This window comes from Eumetopias jubatus, unplaced genomic scaffold (genome assembly GCF_037043125.1).
Source record: "Eumetopias jubatus isolate StellerSeaLion01/CBP00866 unplaced genomic scaffold, mEumJub1_p1.0 scaffold_5, whole genome shotgun sequence".
NCBI lineage: Eukaryota > Metazoa > Chordata > Mammalia > Carnivora > Otariidae > Eumetopias > Eumetopias jubatus.
Window position 1 is genome coordinate 139,737,366 of NW_028274811.1, and position 24,799 is coordinate 139,762,164.

Below are 24,799 nucleotides of genomic sequence, written 5' to 3' on the forward strand. Positions count from 1 at the left end.
GACATTTAGTATATGTGTTGTAGCTTGAACAATATCAACGTCTTGGAAGTTCCAGGTGTTTGGTCCATATTCCTACTTCTTGTTCCCACCCATTTCTCCCCAGTCTCCACATAAACTTCTAATTAAATCAGTATCGGGGCTTCGCTGCTTGGTTTTAAAAACTTTCTGTTTTCTGTGTTATCTCTATGATGACAGCCAATCTCACTGCCCAACCTTTACGGCTCTCCAGATTCTAGCCCCCATATACTTTTATGCTTTCTCTCATTCTATCTCCTACACAGGCTAATGCTAAGTAAACTGTCCCCCAAATCAAATCATGTCAATTACAAGTCCCAGGTCTCAGCACTTCTGCTGAAAAGTATAGTCCCAATATCTTTCCTGTGTCAAAACGATTGTGAGGTCCTAACATTCCAATGTTTATAAGTTGGCAGTCTTCTTCAAATCATTTCCTAGAAATTTCAGCATTTCTTTGGAAGTTGTTTCACAAATCCTTTGAGACAGTGATCTCAGTTTCTTCTGTTCCAGCCTACCTACCTTGCCAAAATATCCACAGTCATGGTGAAATCACAATTTCCAAGACCTCCATTTTGCTAGGCATACCTTTTCTCGGCATTTAACTTCCAGTGCCACCTCTTGCCCTACTAAGGTGTATGACAGAGGGGAAGGAACGTGCTTCTCTTTCAGTTATGCCCACAGAAACCATTCTCTTTTTTAAAAACTGTCCACACCACAGCTGAAACCAAGTAGCCCTTCTGACAATGTTCCACTAAAATATCATGGATTAAGGGTAGGATATATGCCACGGAAAGGTGGTTTACATGCTGCTTCCCTAGCCAACTCTGGACAAGGTTTTCTATGAGCTTACTCCTGCACCTTGTTTTTGCCTCCAGGCTCATTTCCATGGGCAACTCCCTCTCAGATTGGATCTAGTCTAAGTCCCCTTAGAGTCTGAGAGGGGGATAGTTGGAAGGGGGAGGATTTCAACTATAAAAAATAAATTCGCTATTTTTTTTATAATTTGTAAGTGAAATATATCTTGCATGTTTTATATTAATTACAGGATTAAGATGTATGAAATCAGTAAATTCAGAGGAACATGGCCACATGCCATTCAGTCAGGCATTGAAAGAAACAGGCAAGAAGAGAAAAAAATAGCTATAGAATTTTTAGGGTTTTTGTTTGTTTTGGTTTGGCTTTTGCTTTTTTTTTTTTTCCCTGCAAAAGCGGTATTTAAGTGGGTACACAGTTGGGGGTAAGCAAGTAGAGCAGAGGGTCTGGCAAAGACTAAAATGGCAGTCACCCAATCCAGTTGTCTCAATTACAACAAACCCCACCAAGGTCTCATGCCTGGGAGGGTGGTGGAATATGAAAATAAAACAAATAATTAGTTCAAGCAGAGTGATTTTGAATAGCTTCATCTTGATAGAAGATCCAGGTAAGCGTTTGGGAGTTGTATGAGTAGGATACAGAAGGAGACCTTATGCAAAATGTGTGGGTGGTCAATTCGTGGCCTGTGCAGATCCGCGGTGAACCACGCCCTTGCTCTCTGCCTATCATGTCTCCTGCCAGCATGGTTATGTCCAGTGGAGGTAACCCAAAGGTTTGCAGTTTGTGTATCACATTCCCTTTCCTCCTGGCCAAAAAGACAGCGCAGTGTGGAGGAGGGAGAGACTGGAAGGGATAGGGTGGGGGAGCAATAGATAATGATTTTGCTATCCTCATGTAGATAGACGCCCCCCCTTACCTATTTCTCATTTCTTACTCTTGAATTAAGCATTCCAAAGAAGACTGAAAATAAAACCGACCAATTCCTTGAAGGTCACAACCCACTTATACCCATAATGGTGATTAAAAAAAATTAAACCCAAGAAAATTACCTAAAAATAAAAATATTCTGGTATTTTCAAAAGGACAGCTCTTTCTTTTATCTATAGTTAACGTGCTATGGTCGCAGACTCAGTATCTGCTTTTAATCACTGGTCTGGAATCTTAGAAGGAACGATAAAGTTGATGTTAGAGACTACAGTTGAAATCTGACATTGTGTTTAACAATGCTAAATTAATATAGACTTTTCTCAACTTAGTCAATTATTTGATTTGCTAAAATCAAATTTAAAATGAGTTGGAAATGGATATACATGAAACTGTGGATATGCTGAATGATAAAGATTCAATTATTTCTTTTGGCAATCTTCCAGCACATTAGTCTCAAATGAAAATATCAGTCTTTCTTTTCAAGGCTTTATAGATTAGCATTTGAAGTTTTTTTTTCCAAAAAAATATGCATTCCATCTGGTATAGAGTTGTCAAATAATGTATTTCCTTCCACATTAAAGAGATAGCAAGCTACATAATTGTGACTGCTTCAATTTTTCTACCCATTTCAGTATGCAGTTAAGCCTTTCTCGTATCAGGAAGAGAAATGTCTTCACAAATTGTGACACTATAAAAACTTGGGGAGTTGTATATCTTTCACAACATCAGTTATTAACCATAACTTTTATTATGAGATCAATATAGTGACTTGTCACATTTTCCAACAGCCTTTTCACTTTTGATTGAAATTTAAGTCCAAATAACTTACTTAAAAATTAGATTCTGAATCCATGCTTTGTGCCCACTTTCACTTACACAGAAATACACTATAAACTAATTCATTGTAACTGCAATTTTATAGGCAGAGTACTCTTCCCATCCTCTTTTATACATTCCTATAATTCATAATATGCTTAATGGTTGAAGTTGCAGACCAAGTTCATCTGTAATGAGATGTAGGCTTTGATCACCTTCAAATTTTTAAAGTATGTTTTCTCTTTTGTTCTAAACTAAACTTTAAGACATATGAATTGGCCCTACAGACTAAACTACTTTCTAGTCGTGAATGATCCTGAAATGACTGTGGAGGTGTAAATATGATCCTGTACAGAAGCACCAAAATTGAATAAGGGCATACATATGACTACAAGGTAAATACATTGTTCAACCTAACTGATCACCTTCCTAATGTGTGAAGGGTACAGAATTTAACAAAAATTAGATGGATGAGAAGCACTGACATGAAGTACCCATTGACCTATTGACTGTTGGAAGGAACTCATTGCCTACTTTCACGCATCTGTATGTGATAGAGAACTTCCACTGTGGGCCACAGGAGGAACAAAAACAGCAACAAAATGTTTGGGAAGAACCTTCCCAGCTCTGCTCAGCCCCAGTACTCTCTCCTCTATATGGGAGGAGTGACATCTTATCAGATGTAGGAAGAAAGCTTTTAGCATGTTTGTTCTAGATTATATCTTTTCAAGCGGACCGACTTCCAGCAAGGATGTATCTTCTTAGATGTGGTGACACTCTGTCTCCCTAGGGAAACTTTGAAATTGTCCAGTTTGTTAACAATTGGGTGTCTGTCTAATTCAGAGCTGAAGTACTAGCAACTGCATTTGCTTATAGATACAGACACATAGTCTTTTTCTCCAATCAGTTTTATCAAAATAAAGTGGAAATTTTATTCCTATATGCCCTGCTGCTTCATTTCTCGACTGGCCCTACAGTAGAGTAGGAATGATCAGCTCTTTAATACATTGCCGATACATATTTAATTGTTGACATGTTTGGCAAAATGCTGTCTTACTCAGGGAGTTTCCATCCTTACCCAACCTGTCTCTTGTGATTGTTTTGAAACAATGTAAAATGCATAAAACAAATACATAGGTAGAGATTTTTGTAAATAATTATGTAACATAAAATATCAACTTTATCCTTGTAATTGTCACTTGCATCTATATCATAGTCATATCTTTGGGCATACACTCATTGCCATATGAAGTCCTTGGTTGGAACTGTAGAGAGTCAAAAATCATATCCCTTTTCCCAAAGTTCAAAACCTAGATGGAAGTCAGATAATGGTCAGAATACCAGCTCTGTTAATCGTACACACCTCAGACAGTGTAGCTTTACATCTATGGAGAAATGGACTCACTAATACTTTACCTTTGGACTACATGAAATTATAGGTCATTAGACACACAGAGGAAAAATTTCCTGTGGAGTTTCCACTGATTCTCAAATAGGAAGATCTGGGCAGAATGTGCTTAGGTATTTCTTCGAAATTAGATTAAGTCATTGAGCAGATAAGACAGCTTTCTTTATTCCATAGGGAAGAAAGTATGAAGAGTGTGAAGAAAAGCCAGGAGTGTTTTTGTAGTAAATGTCTTTATATTTCCAGGAGGCTAGGGAAATGGAGGTTATCCACACAACTTCTAAGTAATTTCCTGTTTTACTCTTGATGCCAGTGCTTTGAAACTGGTCATTTGGCCTAATCCTTAACTCTGGTCTAGACTCTGGTCCAATTATCTAATACTTCTGTCTAATCCCCTGATTTACAGATTCCAAGCCTCCTCATGGTGACTCTAGTCACCTTGATGTCTTCTGATTTTTACTTAATTTTATTATTAATTTCTTGACTATATAGATCTATATAATCTTTTTCTCATTGGATTGCGGTTCTTAAAGGTAGTCACTAGGCTTCTTGACCTGTAAAACATGATTTTATGATTTTTAGTAAGTACTATTCCTCAGCCACTCCTTGAAGTTGGTCTACCTCTTTGCAACCTGAGTCCTGTCTGGTGTACCTGCATATATGTGAGGGTGTGTGTGCATATTGCGTGTGTGTGTGTGTGTGTGTGTGTGTGTGTGTGTTCTGAACAGGTACTTTGCTCAAATCCTTATTTTGCTTTTCCCAGAATACTCTATTTTCTTTATTCTACCTTGTCAGATTTTGCTATTTCTTCACATCCCAGCTGAGGAGGTATCAGGTAGCACAAGCTGGTCATAGATTTTGAAATTATAGGAGCCTATATTTGTATATGTGAATACTACCTCCATAACCTTCAAAAATGTGTGATCTTGAACAAGTCACATATTGTAAACTTCAGCAACTATCTGAAAAAAGTTCTCACAATGAAATAAAAAACTCATTACATAAATTAGTATAAAAAGTTCCTAGCAAGTCATCAGGTTAAAAAAAATACCTAAGATGCCCTCAAACATGTTAGATTGCTATAGTTTCCCATGAATTTATGTTATTTGCATTCCTTTTCCTCCCATAAATATAGACTTAGAAAACCCAGTTTTTATAAAGTATTAGTATATTTTACCTACACTATTCTATTTTTGTCATGTGCCATTTCATTTTATTTCATTTCATTCATTCATTCATTTAACTAATTTTTGGCTTGGTTACTTCTCAAATTGCTTAATGTTTTATATAGTCGTACCTTATTTTCCTACATTCTCATTTCCTTCATCCTCTCATGTGACATCCTTGTAGTTAGCTAATGATTGTGCATTTTATGTCCATGAATGTGTTAAGCTCAGTGGATTTCACATCATAGTAGTTCATTTAGATTGTATAGTAAATAAATGATGCTTAACAATACATAAAGTTGTGGAAACCTGAATTACATGAAGATATTCCACCAAATTTTTTAGGATAATTTAGGCAAACTACTTTCATACATATTTATTGGGCCCTGGTGTTAACACTAAAAGCATAGAGATGGCAGAAAACAGTGTAATTACATACTTATTTCTATCTTTTGAGTACAGATTACATTACATGTGGAAAAATAATTATGATAAAGTAAATTAAGCAATTGAAAAATGAGAAGTGATTATGCAGTCCCTAAGCAGTCTGAAGATAATATCAGATTACTGAGAATGAAAGGGTAGGAAGAGACATACGAATCTTACGAGGAAGATTCCCAATCATGGAAATCCTGCTGGTACATCCGAAACATGAATAATCTATTATATGTAGTCATAAGATTATAAAGGTATTTGTGCAATTTTATATTTCTATTTAAATATCATTTCCTCACAAGGCGTTAAATAAAAAGTCACTATTGATGTAATATGGACAATAAATCTTCCCTTATTCTCCTCATTTCACAAAAATACAGTTTTGTGGATGAACCACATGGCTCTCAACATAATTTTGGAACCTAGAAAATTATTTTGGTAATCTTTCATCTCTTTTAAAAGTAAAAAATATATGATGAGGAATGAACAATTTGCTTGATGGTAATGATGACTAACATTGATTGAGTCCATGATATAAATTCATTAATCCTCACAATGATCCCTTGGCTTTGCTGTTCCCATTGACAAACAACCAAAAATATTGGGGTGGGGGTACGTCCCATGCCCTTGGGATAAAGAAATTAGAAGTTGGAGTTCTTGAATTTAAACAGCTTACAGTTTGGTGGAAAGAAAATAAATAAAGCTATGATTGCAATTCAGAGTAATAAATACTATGATCCGGAACTATCCAGGATGTTCTCTTGGCCCAGAGGCAAGACAAAAAGTTTTGCCTGAACCAACATCCTGCTGAAGAAGGTCAAACCCAGCATGCTGGAAAACTGGTAAACTCTTCCTTCCATTTCCCTGAGTTCTACCAATATTATCCAAACACCCTCTGTGTCCCTTTTCTGCAACATTCACATCCATTTCTGATATTATTGCTGAGCCATTTTTTTCCCCTCACAAACACACAAAAAATAAATATGGTTTCCTTCTTCCTTCTTCACTTTCATGCAATCAACACGAACAGGAACTTTTTAGTTGCATGAAGTCAGGACTTAAGAAATTTGGTCTGACTAGAACTCTACATGGGTTAATCATGTATTTGTCTTGAAAGGATTTCATGAAAAATTCCAATTATCTTGGAGTTTCGATCCCTCCTCCAGAAAACAAAACACTGTAATATTTTATAATTGACAGTTCTTATCTCCCCCGCTTAGCTTTTCTCCTGCAAGGGGGAGAGAAGTTGAGGGGAAGGTATCTGTTTTGTCAGCTCCTGAAATACAAGTGAGACTATGGGTTTCAAGGACTTTAGTCGTCTCTGTGTGGGTTCCCATGATTTTGTCCAGAGATGCAGGCAGAAATAGGTTAAAAATTCAGGTGGACAGATAAGCATATTTAACATTAACATTTGTAAATGACCCAAATAAAATGCTTTTACACTTCTTACTTTTTTTTCACGTATTTGCCCCTAGCCTTTATCAACTTAGTAGGTATTGGGCAACTATGAACTTCAAATGTACAAGCAATGCCAAGCAGCCAGGAATGCTTTGGTGTTTTGATGAATTTCTTTATCAGCTATCTTGGCCCCAGACAAGAGGCTTTGCCTCTTGTTTGAGAAAAAAATTAAGTTGCTATGTGTTTCAAAGCTCACATCTATCTAAATGACATTATTTAAATAATGGTAGTATCTAAATAACATTAGTATTTTAAAACTGTTGAATACCTTTGAAAAACACTTTTCCTTTGGTTTTTATTTTGTTTTGTTAGTTTGTGTATGTTTTCCCTAATGTGATGCCTGATGATTGTAGAGTTTTAAGGACATAAGTGTGAGGTTTTTTTGTGAAGTTTCTCCAGCATCTCTCCTAAATAAAATAACCAATTTCTAAGGGAGGTTAGCATTCAATGTAAATAGTGTAATCAAAGCTTTAGAGGTGATTGTTTCTCTTTAATGTAAATATTCATGCAGAAATGCAAAAAGCATCTAGAGAACAAACTTATGCTTAAATTATTTCAGTAGACAAATTAAAAACTCTTGTACTCACAATGCCCAGTGAAATAATAAGGGGATTTATTTCATCTTTTTTAGATGGACTAAAGCAGTAAGAACATGTAAAACCACCTCGTTAATAAACAACAGCTTCAAGAACAGTGTGCTTTAATTGAATTATGGGGAAGACTGAAATTGAACAGTTCATGATGAGAGGTGTCTGTGGAAAATATACATGACTTTGAATAACCCTAAATAAAGGTTTTTGTGCTTATATACATAGAAATAGGTCTTTTATGTGTAAGTGAAATTTCTGTCCATAATTATTAGCTTATTATACTTTTCTATGGGTTTCGAGCTGTTGCCGTTTATTTTCTGCCTACCTTCTGTAGCTAGTCTTGTTCGTTTTCCGCCCAGACTTTTCCCTTCTATTGAGAAACCTGTTCTTTACTTTTAGGGAGCAATTCTTTCCCTATTACCTATCTTACTTGTTGTCTGAAAAGGAGTTGTTATCTTCATGCATGACCCTGACTTCTCTAGAACAATGACTGGTCTGAAAAGAAGCATGCAAGCCAAGTCAGTTCATCAGTATCTTCTCCTGGAATTTTTGACATAAAAAAAAAAAAATCTATTTCCTACATGGTGACGTTGGCAATAGACAAACCTCCAGTTTCTCACAACTAGTGTTCTGGCACTTTGGAGAAAGCAAATTTGATATTGCAGTGGTCAGTGTAGCAAGATTCCCCATATAAAGGGATCAAGTGATCATAAACCTTCCCTGAAAAGTTCTGAGGCATAAACATATTGCAAATGGTTGTGAATGTATGTCTTGCCATTTGGAATAAACTCTGTAAAACTGGATGTGTAAAGATGCAACCTATTAATTTGATGTTCCCGTTCTGTGCTTCTATAACCAAGATCTGCTATAGGGGAGGAAGCTGGTGAGTGACTTCGCAGATTTTTTGCGCTAACCAGGTCTCCCCAGGTTCAGTGATCTTATGGACAAGTCAAGCATTTATGGATCTCATGCCCATCCCCTGGCCAGTATTTCCTCAAGGAAAAGAGAGGCTGAAGATGCCATGCAAAGTTTCATTTCTGCATCTTGTCCCATAAATTAGGTAAACATTTCTTTACCTATTCTAACATTTCGGTGACACTGACCTGTTTGCATGCAAAATAACAACTTTCTATTGCAGAAAATAAAACTAGTATCAAAGAGACACAAAGATGAGAGTCCTGATCAAGCTCAATGTCACTGTTTACTATTTTGTACCCATCTTTCCTACTGAGGGCCCTAGCTATTCCTTTCATGAAGACCACAAGCATCTCGCCAGCTAATTCCCTTCATGTTTAGTTTGAGTTGTGTATCTTTAAAACTCAAGAGTCCTGATCGATAGAGAAACTGTCAGTGGAACTGGGATCTTGCAAGCGACAGACCCTAGAAAGTGAGGATGGGGACACTGAAGTACACTCTGAGGTATCAGACATTCAGGCGTGGTGAAAGAGCTGGTTGGGTCATGCAAAAGCAATGTGACTATATATTATAACACATTGGTCCTTGGACCCCTAGGCATGCATTCCCCAAAACCAAACCAAAACTCCCAGCCCTTTAGATGATTCCTCCAAAATGCATCAGCAGTATACTGGTTACTTCTTAAGTCAGGTGCTACAAAAGTGAAACAGGCTTTGGCTCTAGCTTGTCCATCCCAGGGTGATCAGGAATACCTGGACAAAAACACAATCTCTTACTCAACCTGATTCAGTAGGTCATAGTTAACGAAAAATTGGTTAAAGAGATTAATTAGAAAAAGATACCTGTGTATCTTCAATATTTTGTTTTAAACTAAATATACTTTTTTAAGGGCACCTGGGTGGCTCAGTCAGTTAAGCCTCCAACTCTTCTTTTGACTCAGCTCATGATCTCAGGGTCATGGGATGGAGGCCTGCGTAGAGTCTTGTGTCAGGCTCACACTCAGCATGGAGTCTGCTTGAGATTCTCTCCCTCTCCCTCCCGTTCCCCCTCTGCCCCTCCCTCTCCCCTTCCCCGGCTTGTGTGCTTGCTCTCTCTCTCTCCCTAAAATAAACAATAAAATCGTTAAAATAAATAAATAAATAATAAATGTACTTTTTCAGTACAACTCCATTGGTATCAATTTTTTTACATCGACCAAATAAAATATGTATCATCTAAATTTCTAGTATCTTTAAAGTGGAATATAGATTTATGTATACTATTAATCTGAATTCAGGTTGCTTATAGATATTTATAATTTTGCTCTAACATTTTAGTTAATTTATATACATATAATTCAAGGATGTGTGTGCATGTGACTCGTCAATCTTTCCAAAGCATTTGGCTTAGTTTTCATAGAAATAACAAATTTCTCTCTTTTTTATACTCTCATATCTTACTTGGTGTACATTTATAAATTAATTATTTACAGTAGCAAATGAACTGACAACAACAGATTAGGGAAGCAAAAACAACAGTTTCTTAATCACACATGTCAACTGGGGGTAGCAGAGGTGCTCAGACTTTCTGGAATGTGGCCTCTCTGGGTGAGTTCCACAAGCTGTGGGCACAGGTCATAATGTTTTACAGGGAAAATAGAGAGTGAGGGATGTATTTATTTGCTTTGCCTGCTGTAACAAAGTCCCACAAACTGGGTGGCTTAAACAACAAGAATGCATTGTCTCAGTTCTGGAGGCTAGAAGTCCCAGGTCAAAGTGTTGCCAGGGTTATTCCTTCTGAGATTTCCCTCTTTGACTCCCGTCTGCCCATCATCTCACTCAGTCTTCATATGGTCTTCCCTCTGTCCATATTTTTGTGTCTTAATCTCCTCCTCTAATATGGACACCAGTCAGATTGGATTAAGTCTCACCCCAATGGTCTCATTTTAACTTAATCATTTCTTTAAAGATGAGATCTACAAATGCAGTCACATGCTAAGATACTGGGAGTTAGGACTTCAACATATGAGTTGAGGGGGACGAAATTCAACTCATGACAATCCTTAATTCATAAAGTATCTCTATTAAGACGTACAGAGTTTTGCAGTGTTTAAAACAAGCTGGCTCAGTTTCAGAACCTAAATGTACCTCTAAGCATACCAAAGTGAGAGGTGCCTAGGTGGCTCATTTGGTTGAATGACCGACTCTTGGTTTTGGCTCAGGTCATGATCTCAGGGTTGAGACTGAGCTCTGAGTCCAGTTCCACCTTCAGCGGGGAGTCTGCTTGAGATTTTCTCTCTCTCCTCTCCCCCTCTCTCAAATAAATAAATAAATAAAATTTAAGCATACCAAACTGAAGGCCTCTACCTCTAGATATCCTAGAGAATATAAAGACAGGTACAACTCAAGCACCTTGAGAAAGCTTACTTAAGCCAGTGTTTATCCCTGATAAATTGGCCTCTTCTGCTGCAAAAGCAAGTCATATTCAGCTTTCAAATAAACCAGTTATCCTACCTGGAAACAGCCTAACTCTGTAAATAGAAGTTACCAAACTAAGCCTACCTTTCTAGTCAGGCTGCTTAGAAAACAGTAACTTTAACATATCTATCAGAGTAAGCTTATCTTTAAACAAAGCATAAATGGACCACACCCTCATATATTTGTCCTAATCTTGTGCCATCTTTTTCTACAATAAAATATGATACTCCCCAATCTTACCTTGATTTAAGTTAAACATAAATCAAAAAATACACTCATTAGTTGCTTTTTGTAACAAAGCGGGTGATGCACATTTATTTTGTTTATGAAACTTAGAGCAATAGCAACATGAACAAAACATATCTTCTAGAGTCTTGTTGGATGATGGATTCCAAACTCTGGGAAAATTTCCACATGCATTTCAAGGAAGTTGGTTTCTCAATGTAGCTGGTAAAGATTCTTTCCCACTGAATGACTGCCATTAACTACTATCAATTTAATACTCAGTTTACCATAATAACTACTAATTAGAAAGTAACCATTCAAATCAGAAATTTTAGTAACTTGAAAGCTAATAAATTGTTCTGTCAAGAGAGTTTCTAATCACATACTATTTTCAACTAAGGATCAACAGTGATAGAAAACTTCAAACACATTTTCATCAAACTGTATGAAATAGAGAAAAAATTCCAGAGATCTCATTAGATAGCATATTATTTTAAAGACAAGAAAGCAGATGAGTTCATTGATCTGTTCAACTTTAACAGTGTAGTACATGAAGGTGTTTCAAATTTCCTAATCTAATTATGTACTAATTTAATAATTCTTGACATTATCTACCACATTTGTATGGTGAGCACTGTGAATTGTGTAAGACTGTTGAATCAGAGACCTGTAGCTCTGAAACAAATAATGTTAAAAAAAAAAAAGATAGCAGGAGGGGAAGAATGAAGGGGGGGAAATCAGAAGGGAAGACGAACCATGAGAGACTGTTGACTCTGAGAAATAAACTGAGGGTTCTGGAGGGGAGGGGGGCAGGGGGATGGGTTAGCCTGGTGATGGGTATTAAAGAGGGCACGTTCTGCATGGAGCACTGGGTGTTATACACAAACAATGGATCGTGGAACACTGCATCAAAAACTAATGATGTAATGTATGGTGATTAACATAACATAATAAAAAACGTGTTTTCAGATTCATTTATATATGTATACTTTCTAAAAGTATATATATGTTTATAGGTATGCATATATGTATAAGTAAATGTACATACACATCTGAAAGCACACTTAAAGCATAAAATGAGTGTGTTTTCAGAAATTGCGAGGTAGGTTCCAAGGTTGATGATTAGACTGGAGAACTAGAGTGATAAAAGGAAAAAAACCCGGGACAGATCATCTGGGACCACAGCCTTGAGACTAGTTTGCTCATACTGCCCCACTGCGTGCTTGAAGAAACAGTTGGAAGCACTGCTGGGAACACAGGATGTTCTTGTGATGGTAATGAACCATCAACCACATTTTGCTTCTTGGTTTCACTCAAATTAGATTAAACATCTCAGATGGGATTATCCAACTGGTGAAGCTCAGGTAAGCTACTACACTATAATGTTCTACCACCCTTGTTCATGGAAAGCAGAAGTCTAGCAATTTTTAGATTCCCTAACGGGAAATGAGGACTGAGTCCCATGACAAGTCAAACAATGGCATGGTCCCTAAATACAGAAAGTGGGTACATGCTTGGATTAAATTTACCCCCAAAGATCCACCTTGAAGGTAACCTTTTGATTATCCCACATATTTACACCAATTATCATCTTTCTGCTTCTCAAAGAAATGGCTGCCCATCACAATCCAACTATCCCTGATCTAACCAAAACCACACAGCTTCTTAGAGGAGACAACCCAAATTTTATCAGTTACTGCATTCACCTCCAAATCTAAAATCTTGATTTATTGATCATTTTGTTTTATCCAATCCTGTCTCTGTAGTTTGTTATCACTGAGCTTCATCATAAAGTTAACTCTATGTATCTAGAATGTACAGCTGCAGCTGGTCTGAGGGCTATGGACAGTATCCATGCCGTTGCTTTTACATGATCCTCCCTTGTAAGGGAGGATCCCTTGTATGCCTCTTGTAAGAAACACAGCTCCTTGGCTTTTGCTACATCCTGTGGTTTTATTACTTTGCTTGTGTTCCCTTCTCCTTCCATTTCTGAAGATTCTAACCATTTGTAGGTCCTGCAGTACGTGGTTGCACAAACTCCATTTGTAGTAGCCACTGAATTTCCCTTTGATAGGCAGTCATTCACCTAAATCTTCATATTTCACCCACTTTTTTTCTTTATTTAGGTAGACAAGAAGCTTAAATTTGCCAGACTGAAATGTTAATTTTCAGTTTAATAAAACCACTGTTGTTCACCAGGTAGAAACATTTTATTTTTTAATTTCTTCTTGGGGTAAAAATATGTAATTAAGAAGATCCCAGGGACTTGAGAAAAGGCATGTTTTTCAAGTAGCATAGATATAACAGTGAGAAATACTGTTCTCTGAGTCTAAGCATACATGGCCCCCTATATAATAACATCCCAGCCTCATAAAGTTTAATTATCCATCCAGCTCTGCACCTAAACCCTGGTGAACCATCTCACTGTTTTAGGTAAGGGGTATTACTTTCTATTTAATGGGATACATTATAGGACCAATGGGTAATGCCATGGGTATCAGACCTTCCCTTATCATTTTGTTTGAAGGTAGATTTCTTGGCTAGTAGCAAGATTGTGAGGTAAGTTCTAAGGAACTTTTATTTTTACTGAGGGTGTATATATAAATATGAATATGAATATAAGTATAAATATATTTATTTGTTTTTGACTGAGGTTGGTGAGAGGAAGAAAGATATTGTGCAAAATGGAGAAAGCTTTAAATATTCAAATATAGCATGGAGGGGCGCCTGGGTGTCTCAGTCAGTTAAGCATCTGACTTTGGCCTAGGTCATGATCTCGGAGTCCTGGGATGGAGACCCGCGTCAGTCTCCCTGCTCAGTGGGGAGTCTGCTTCTCCCTCTTCCTCTGCCCCTCCCCCCACTGGTGCACGCTCTCTCTCTCTCTCTCTCTCTCCGTCTCCCAAATAAATAAAATCTTAAAAATATATATATTCATATATAGCATGGAGATTTTTCAATTAGAGGAAAATGTATGGATTTTGGAAAGGAATATTTAGAGATGGAGATAATGCTGGTAGTTTACCAAATGTGTTCATATATAAATAAGGATAATGGAAATGCACAAGTTATCTCACTTGGATACTTGGTGCTAGCCATACTTCCCTCAGTCCGTCAACCTATTGCCAACAACTGATTAGGTCCTATTTGGTCTGACCTTAAATGTAAATAGTCAGCTTTTATCAGGGGTCATGTAGGTTTGCACACAATATAATATCTAGCAGGTTTAAATGGAATCAAAACCAAAAATTAGTATAAAAATGAAGAAAAGCTGTATTATAGCTTAAGATAATAGGTTAAGTATATTTATGTAACACACAAGGTTTCTCTTTATCTCAAGAATATAGCAATACTATTATGAGAAATGAGGCCAGCTTTTATCCTATCATGAATCACAGTGGTTTCTTTACTCTTATCATAGTTATATTTACAAATATACAAGGAAATTGGTGATGAGGTTTTCCGAAGAATATGGGATAATGTTACTTTTATTCATCGGAAGGGATTTTAGTGTTTCAAATTATGGCTATTTCCTAAAGACATTTTTTTTTCTGTCAACTACTTTTAGGAGATAAGACTATTTCATAATTAATTCCCAGCTGTTTCTTGTTATGCTTCTAGTAATATATTTCTGTACTTTAACAGGTTGGAGGTAGTGTTACAAAATAAATGTAATCCACATTTTCTATTTGTCAAAGCCTTCTCTTTAGAAACATAAAACATTTTGAAATTGGAAGTTTTGTAAATTACATTGAAAGCAATAATTACTGTTGGAAAGGTTCATGTCCTGCTAGTTTCTCGGAAAGATACACATAAGTATAACATGGTTTCTACTTAAAGCTTAAGGAAAATAAACTTTTAGGGTGAAGGAAAAGTATATAGATAAATAAGCACAACGCAGAATTCAAAGTGTATCACAAGGACCCATGTGTATATAATAAAAGAAAACAATATTTGAATTATTTTTTGAAGAATGCATAAGATTTTGGTAGGTAGACATGTGAATAGAAAAACATTTCAGATAGAAAAAACATTTAAGTGGGCCAATATTCAGAGACTGGAAAATTTGAGTTACTATTAGTAAAATACCTTTACTCCATTTGCATAGATTACATGAATGCTGTTAAAGTGTAGCCAGCTCTAACTAAGGCAGAGAAAGTGTGTGGTGCCAGGACATTTGGGGTTTTGAAAAATTAAGACGATGGAATATGGAACAAATGAATGAGACAATGGAAATGTTTAAGAGATTTGCTTAAGGAAGATTGATTTTGCAATACCACAATCCATAAAAGATATTTAGCTGAAGTGTTGATAAAGATTAAAGGCAGTACTAGGACATCACTTCAGTAAGCCTATGATTGTATTAAATGTAAAGATGAAGAAAAGAAAATGATTGTAAACAAAACAAATGAAAGCAAAATCAATGCACACTGAAAGTAGAAAAGTACAAATGTAATTGCTGAAAAGATTTAGGTGAAAATAGAAGAATAAGACCAAGATGACTAAAGTCTCATATTTAGCTATTGGGAGATCCATGGTCCATTATTGAGAGTTGTCAAAGGCATGATTTGGAGTCACGTCTTGGGGAGGCTGGTAAATAAGCTATAACTATCGATTTCAGCCCAAGAGTTCTGAATGACTGTTGTAATATTTAATGACATTAATACACTGATAATGTCATTGCCTGAAGGACTTTGATGAAAATTCGAGTGAGATTTACCTATTTATTCTAAAATTGATATTGGGTCTATGGGAATTAAAAGTCGTTTCTTGATATGATGTAGTTTAAAACTATTTTAATTATATTTTAAATTATTGACTCTGTGAGTTTGTTTTACTCTTATCTCTGTTGTACTCTCTATGCTTATTTTCCAAATATGAGCTACATATTTTCAGCTAACACAACACACACACATACACACACACACACACACACACACACAATTTATGAGAGTAAGAGATGGTAACGCACAATATGTGTAAATAAAAGTGGTGGGGTTTTGTTTTGGTTTTTTTTAAAGTGGTGTTTTAATATTACCAAATTCCAACCTGGCAACATTTCCTACTAGTTTTGATTGGAGCAGACACATATGTTTCATGTTGTTTTTGTCGTTTTTCTGTGTTTATCTTTAGAGAGGAAGTAAAATGATTCTTAGTGCTGAATTCTAGTTAACTAGGTGCTCAACTGGGTAATATTAGAAAGCGTGTAATTTTCCATCCGGATTTTTCATAAAGGTTAATTTCATTTCAGACCAAACGAAGATGGGAAATGAGTTCCTCTATTTTGTGTAACTAGGAGAAAATTTATGGCTCTGTCAATATTGCCAAGACATTATCCATGCCATTGATTTATAAACCCCATGTGGTAGTCTAAATGGTGGGCTTCTCAGCCTCTCATGATGCCATTACTCCCAACCCCCAGTGTTACAGCCCAGAGCAACTCTTGTTCTTCTGTGTTAGAGCATAGGGGTGGGGGATGTATTTAGAACATGGTTGTGTCTTGTGAAATCTATAAGGATCACTACATGTTACTTAAATATCTCTCCCCCCCGTCTCTCTCTCTCTCTGTCTGTCTTTCAGATCAACTATTTCCTTCAATCTAAGTCTCATAGACATTATTAGGCAAAACTATTCCAACATGGAGAGGTTTTTAACATGGAGAGATTTAAATCAGGTTTTTAAATAATGTATGTTTTGTTGACTTTTAAAGAAGAATTGGAAAATGTTTCCAAAGAGCATTCATGCCTTCAGTTTGCCTGACTGTTAGGGTATGTGAGGTGGAGGGGAAGTATTCTCCACAGACAGAGAATGGTGTTGTTTCCAGAGCACTGTCTTTTTCTAATTTTGAACATATTAATTATTTAGACTAATACTAGATCTTACAACAAACGAAACCACAAATTTCAGTAGCTTAACAATACATTTTATTTCTAATGTACATAAAATCTAAAATATTTATTTCTTTTATAGCTTGTGGATCTGCTGTCTTCAGTATGTAGTCTCCAAAGTACATTTGTTTACTAAGGCTACCATAACAAGCGACTGGGTAGCTTTAAATAACATAAATTTACAGTCTCACAGTCCTGGAGGCTTGGAAGTCTGAATTCAGGCGTCGTCAGGGCCATGCTCTCTCTCTCTGAAGGCTGTAGGAGAGGATCCTTCTTCCCTCTTCCTAGCTTCTGGTGATTTCTGGCAATTCTAGGTGTTCCTTGCCTATTAACACATCTCTGCAATCTCTCCCTCTGCCATCACACAGTGTTCTTGTGTGTCTCCAAGTTTAAGTTTCTTCTTCTGACCAGGATCCCAGTGCTTATAAAAGATATGAGTTGTATTGGATTAATAGGCCATTCTAACCTAATTAGGACCTCATCGTACATTATTTCCAAATAAGGTCATGTTCTCAGGACATGAAATTTAAGGTAAATTATTCAAACAAGTACACAGGTCATAAGGCTTGGCTACGTTAATCTACAAGAGGGTAAAATAGCAAGGAATATCAGAGCCCAGGGAATGCTAAATGGATTAGGCCTACAGCTGATGTGTATCTGTGCGGTTCCAGCATGTAACTACATGGATGCATCCAAATCTGCAGAGACTGCTATCAATAGGACGGGTATGTCGCCAGGCAGCATTGAAAATAGGTTTCTGAGCAGGTAACCAGTATGTGTCACACTTGGTTCTTCCTTTTTTTTTTTTTCTACTAATTTAGGATAATACATCTGGGAAACCCATAAAAGGGTTCTCGGTGCTTCTTTGAGTCATTTGCCTAACCCCAGCCCCAGCTCTTAGAAAACAATTATCTTATTTCTACCTCTATAGGTTTATCTTTCTCACATAAATGGCATTGTACTGTATATATACCTTAAGACTTCTTTTACTTGGCATACATCATTTGAGATTTATCTGCAATGTTGAGTATACCCATAGTCATCCTTTTTTTATGGCTGAGTATTCCAGTGCATGGAGATACCACAATTTGGGAATTAATTAAAATACTGCTTTTTATTTCTTCCTTCTGCTCTGTAAATGCAAAAATTCCAAATACACCAATTTTGGGGAAGGGAGAGCAAAAGACCATATGTGCTCTCAGAGGAAATACTGAATGGTGTTTGTAAGCCAGTGGCCGTCTTAAATCTGGATGTGTCCTTAACGTGTGTGCTGGAAGCAACAAATTTATTACTTGATATTCCACAGCATGTTGTCTCTCATTAAACTGAGATTTCTTATCAAAGATAAACATAAAAGTATGCAATAAACCCACACAGTTCAAACTGGTAGTAGGTAACATGTTGACCAGTAAATTTTAATCCTCAGCGTCCCCATTTTGTAACTGACAAAACCAAGTAAACTTTTGGGCTGTGTGAACAGCCTCAGAGCTGTGGAGGCTGGAGAGTCTGGACACTCAGGAGCCACATAGCCAGCTACTTAAGGAGCCTTTGTAAAGTCAAATCGTGGGACTCATTGAAGAGCCTCTGGCAATGACTCCTGATAGTACCATGCAAAGAATGGATTTTACTTCCTCTTCATAAAAATAGAAAAGCTGTGAACTAACTTGACATTTCATAGAGATACCTTTATTTTGGATGTTAAATCAACCACGCAGAAATCAAGCAGATAAAGCAACAGATTATGAGTTGCTGCTACCTGTTTAAAATTATTTTAATCTTGTGGCTAAAAGAGTAATTTATATCTATATACGATCTCTTGACACATTGATGTACTCATATGAAAAATCAATAGAAATATCACAGGCTGCCTACAGATGCACTCATTTTGTTTTAGAATAGGTTTCAATTTGCTTTCTGTTTTTCAGTATCAGCTTAAGAAAATTAAGTTATTACAATGAGAGAAAGACACATAGAATTAATGATTTGAAGTTAATAGGTACTGGCTGCCTCCAAATCAATTTCATTACTGTGGGATAAAATAAATAACCAGAGAATATTACAAATTTCACTTTTGATATGCAAGCTAAATACACAAAGCCCCCAAAAGTTCTGAGACACAACTTAACACATATGCAGAACATTTAATACTGGGACCATGCAATGAGTTTTCTGAGGGATATACTAATAGGTGCTGTGTATTATACATAAGTAAATTGCATGCAGAATATTCTACATGTCATATGTATTTCTTTGTAAGGTTTTCCCCACGTTCCTATTTTTAGTTTTTTTTTTTCTTCAATGACATCCATAGGCATTGCTTATATCATTTCTCTATTAAAGTTCATAGAGAGGGGTGCCTGGGTGGCTCAGTCGGTTAAGCATTTGCCTTCGGCTCAGATCTTGATCCCAGGGTCCTGGGATCAAGTGCTGCATCTGGCTCCCTGCTCATCAGGGAGCCTGCTTCTCTCTCTCCCTCTCTCTGCTGCTCCCCCTGCCTGTGTTCGCTCTCTCTCTGTCAAATAAATAAATAAAATCCTTAAAAAAATAAATAAAGTTCATAGACGTCAGAACCATGTTTTGTCTGAGAAAATAAACTTGGTACAACAGAAACAATACCTATCTTCTCTGTCTTAGACCTTTGACTAGGGCTGGTCTAGGTTGAATCATGAGGTTTGATTTTGTTGCCTGAGACTATCCTTTTAATATTCACTTTCATTCCCTGTGTCACCTAAACTCCCTTGCACAAACTAGCCCCCTGATGGTAAGCATCTACATTTAATTTTTTCATAGTCTTAATATCAAGTTACTCTCAATATAAACTGTAAAAGTAAATAATTGATTATGAAAATCTCAGTATGAAATATTGCCTTCATTTTAATATAGGATTAAAGTTCTCTGATACCATATACTTGTTGTTGTCTACTTACAAAAGCAATCTTAGTCTACTTTTCACAAAGTATATTCTTATTCTACATATAACAAAACATCACCAAATCCCCAGATCCTTTTTCAAGTATTTGACATCAATGGAAATACGCCTTACTTGCTTATGTTTTAAGTTGTAGAATTCTGTTTATAATAGAAATATTCCAATGAAAAGCTTCCGAATGAAGCAAAACTGTTTCTTTCATGTGGCATTTGATCACATAAACTATTTTAGAAAAATGCCAACAAACTCTCATCCCGTACTTACTGCCCAACACGTTCACAGAGATTCTCCAGGTTTGTGGGATAAAGTCATTTCTCAAAAATAGAAGTAAGTCTCTTAACACTATAATTTTCCCAGTAGTAACCTAAGAGAAATGGTTGGTACCTCAGCACCTGACTCTGCTAGAGCAACCTGAAAGACAAAACAATGTCAGATTGATGCCGTGGAGCACTGGCAGAGAAAGTGAAACACGGCTATGTGTACTTTAAGGGTGAACTTTAAATAACAGGAAACGTTGGCAAGCTGCTATATAGTGGCTCTGTTTCTGGGAAATGGATGTACCATCTGCAAAGCTAAACTGAAATGACAAGCCTTTGAGGCAGAGAGTACATGTTCAATCCATTTGGCAGATAAATCAGGTCATGGATTGGTTTATTTAGCTGCAGTTTCGCATAAACAATATACAAGCAGAAGCGATGAACCGTGGCTAAATTCAACAGGATATTCCATTTGAGGTTTTATCTATTCTCAAGCTTCCAATGGTCTACGGTCTCCCACTCCATCTCTTTGTTATGTTCGTCTCTGCCATGGCTGCCAGTGGGTTTGGGGAGTTTAGATAGCAGGCTTTATTGGAACAACACATATTCTGTCATCAGAGAATACCCAAACCATCACCATTCCAAAACTTACCTAGCCATATGTTTGTAATAGAAGGAGATGTGTAAAGAAAAAATGCATATATAAAGAATGCTTTTCACATTTCCAAAAACAAAACAGAGGACAGGTGTCTAGTCACGGGAGAAACGCACTTTCCTAGCATTTCATGGCCATGTGCATGCGGCAGGCTCAAAGAGCCCTCGATGCCCTGGGCAGCTAATCACTGAAAAGCAGCAGCCTCGCGCCTCTTCTACCTTTGACCCTTGAGCAGAATTTCACATTGTTTTGGTTAGTGTAATGAGATGCTAGGTTCCAGTTCTGCTTGACTTCTGCTTTCTATTTTATCGAAGTCCATGTTGGTCTAGAGAGCAGAGGCATATTTTCTTTTTCAGTTTTGATGAAAGAATGTGAACTACATTTCCCCTTTATTCTCTATGAAGGTCAAGGGGCAAATATGATAGAACATTAAGATCCAAGTCCGTTTTTCGGTTTCCTATGAACCTAAGCAACACATTCGGTTTAACAACTTAATTAAAATTGTTCTTTTTGTCTTTATGCTGTCAGAATATTTCATACTCGTTGGGCTGTAGGAAAGTAATATCTTAATAGAGGCAGAAAGACTTTGTTTACTCCCCTTACAGAAATCTTAACAACAACAAAAAAAGTGCATTGTTCAGTTTCCCTTTTATTTTGACCAGATATTGTAAAAGAGTATACTTCTCTTTTTCTGTAACTGCCTAATTAATTTCTTGGTATTTTTTCAATATGGATTAATATCAGGCCTTAATAAGACCTGTAAAATCCTTAATTTTTTGCTTCTGTGTTTTGCTAAATTTGAGTAGCAAAATATTTCCTGCAATAGGTGGGTTCAATTCACACACACACACACACACACACACACACACACACACACACACACTGTTTTGTATTATATAATGATTTGTATTATATAATGTTTTGAATTATATAATATTTTGTATATTATATTTTGCATTATATATACACATATAAACTTTGAAGACATTATAACTTGGTTCACTATAAATCAATAAAATGATTTTTTGAATATAGCACTATGAGACCTATATATGAGAAAAATGTATATACCTATCTACTCTTCAATTTTAATCTAGTGAAAAATGTTGATCCAAATACAATTAATATAATTGATTATATACTGGTACAGGTTAAATTTCTTTTCTGTTTCCATTATCCTTTTATGGTATGTCCTAAGCTGATAGTAGTGTATCATTACCTGCTTCTCACAGATTCCCCTTCAGGACCGAAGGCCTTATTATTCAATACTGGGAACGCTGCTACATGCTGTCCTCAGGGATCTTCCCCAGGTTGTGCCCTCTGCTGAGGAAGGCTGTCTTGCCCAAGTTAATGCATCCCTCCAGGGGGCTGCCCCATGTGAGGCCATAAAATCTTGCCCCTTCTTCCAATTGCCAGAGAACTCCAACGAGTAATTCCAGCTTCAGAGCTCACTGGGTGATCTAGGGCTTTCATGTGATGTCATTGAAGCTCTGATTCTCCTCCTGTCATATCCTGCTTTCTTCCTTCCCTCAAGAATTGTTGAGGCTGAGAGTACTATCGTGTAAGTTCACTGCACTCCAATCAATGCATTCAAGAACCTGACCTGCAACAGATCATACCAGGATGGGTTCAAGAAAGTAGATGTTATGGTGTGATGTTGAAGTTGGATTCCTCAGCATTGCCACTACCCAGGTGGCCACGAGGACCTCATCACTGACAGTATGTGGCCATGAGAGTCTCTGGCAGATTGAAGTACAGTTGTTCAACTTTCATTAGTGGTGAACTGGGATGGGATGCCTATAGAATGAAATACACTTGTGGATGTAATAAAAAATACAATTGAAAAAGTAATAATTATAACATAATGGGTAATTAATTATGATTTAATAAAAACATGTGCAAAAGTCAGAGGGCCACCTTTTCAGAACATGAAAAAGTTCTCATTCTCTGAAGGTAGAAAGTAAAGAAAGCTAAAGAGACAACATAGAGCTTAATCATAAGAGCTGAAAATAAGGATATATTCTCAAATTAGGCAAGTGCGCTATGTTGAGTCCAGGACTATGATAGAAAAAATGAGATCCTGATTCAGGGAATGGTGACGTCTGGATTGGTGCCTTTAAACATTGTGTATCTCCCAGACCCATCCTACTGAGGGATGGTGAGTGTCCTCTTCCTTGAAGGTGACGCAGATGACCTTGCCTTGCAATAAAACAAGAGTCCCCTCAATATTTGTACCCATATTTCTTCATGCGGTCATAACATCCCCAGGGCTAGAGAAGCTCTAGAACTTCCTAGGGGAAAAAGGGGGACTATATGCAGAAGGAGTTACAGTACCTAATATGTGCCAACAGGTGACTGGTGAGTGTCTATGGGACTGGATCCTAAGGGTGCTGGATCGAGAAGAAAAAATGAGTTTGGACAAGGAATTGTTTATCAGATTGGAAATATTCTCACAGGATCGGATCTAAAGTCCTGGCAAGAACAATAGAAGAAAGGGTCAAAGATTTAGAGAATTGGACATGATAGAGCTTTTATTCTGTAAAAAGCTAAGAAGCCCACTTGGTGACCATAGCCCCTGGAATGGGACATAGGATATTATTGACCAAGGCAATCAGGATGCACTAGTGGTAAGAACACCAATACTACTGGAAAACTCACTGATGGTTGTTGTCTACAGGCAGGTCTGATGTAGAAGATACTGTATAGAAATGAGCACCCCAATAGCAAGGGGGTTGAAAAGATGATCAGAAGTCTGACCACAGTGATCATTATCTCTCCCTGCCAGTGAATTGCTGGCATGGACTTACTAGGGAGTTAGCACCATTCCCATGATGGTTTGGGGTCTATAGAGTAAGAGTTTCTCATTAGAAAACACTAAGTTAAAAGTTCTCAAACTCTTCCCTACACTCTGAGAAAGATGGCAATAAAAGACATTGGCACATCCCACTTCAGTATCAGACATTAACATCACCCTGAATTAGTTATCTATTTGCCCACTGAAGAGTTTTGCACAAACTATTACATCTGCCTGGAAGTCTCTTTTCTTCTATTTCAACTCACAAAGTACTACTAATGTTTCAAACTGAGTCCAATCCTCACTTCCTTCCAAAGCTATCTTACACTGTTTTGATTAGGCCAGTCCCCCTTTCCATGCTATCATATCACATAGCTTTTCTCTGTGGGATTTGTCTTCCGCACACATGTTTATTTGATTAATGTACATTCTTATATACTAGAATTGTAATTTTATCTCAGAATCTAAGACGGAGTCAATAAATATTGTGATGAATGACCTCATTATATCTAGTCTTCCTATAATTTGAACACAGGGAAATCTACATGGTTGTATATTTTGATATTTCTTATAGAAAAAGATGCTTATTGTACATCACAAACATAGATTTCACAGAAATTTCTTAGGAGAAAAAAATCTATTTAATATCCATCTTTGAAACAGGAAAGAGAAACGGACTTAAAACCATCCCAGGCTGCACATTGTTAGAGGCTGGAGTTGGGGCCATTGGCTGGCTGAGGAGCTCACAAGTGTGGATAGTGCACTGCATGAGGGGCAAGTGTTTCACTAACACCGCAAGGGGCTTTATCCAGATGAGTGGAGTTTGATAGTAATTATTTCTACAAGTAAAACAAACAAACAAACCAAAAAACGAAAAAAACAAACAACAAAAATCATCTTAGGAACTAAGAGTAGCTTCTGGGAAAATTTAAATACAGGTAAAAAATAAATATTACATAAGATCTTATAATAAGGATAAACATGTATGAATGAATAAATGGATAAATATAATATGCTTACTATTCTGATAGAAATTCATGTGTGTTTCTACGTGAGTA

General features: G+C 36.7%; 1 non-coding gene and 1 pseudogene across 1 annotated transcript; both read left to right on the top strand.

Annotated features, from left to right (window-relative positions):
• The window catches only part of LOC148164423 (elongation factor 1-alpha 1 pseudogene), a 115,843-nt pseudogene that overhangs the window by 64,713 nt on the left and 26,331 nt on the right, over positions 1-24,799 (top strand).
• On the top strand, positions 24,435-24,588 carry LOC114204918 (small nucleolar RNA SNORA62/SNORA6 family). Its single transcript, XR_003608272.1, has one exon. It is a non-coding gene; the product is annotated as a small nucleolar RNA SNORA62/SNORA6 family (small nucleolar RNA).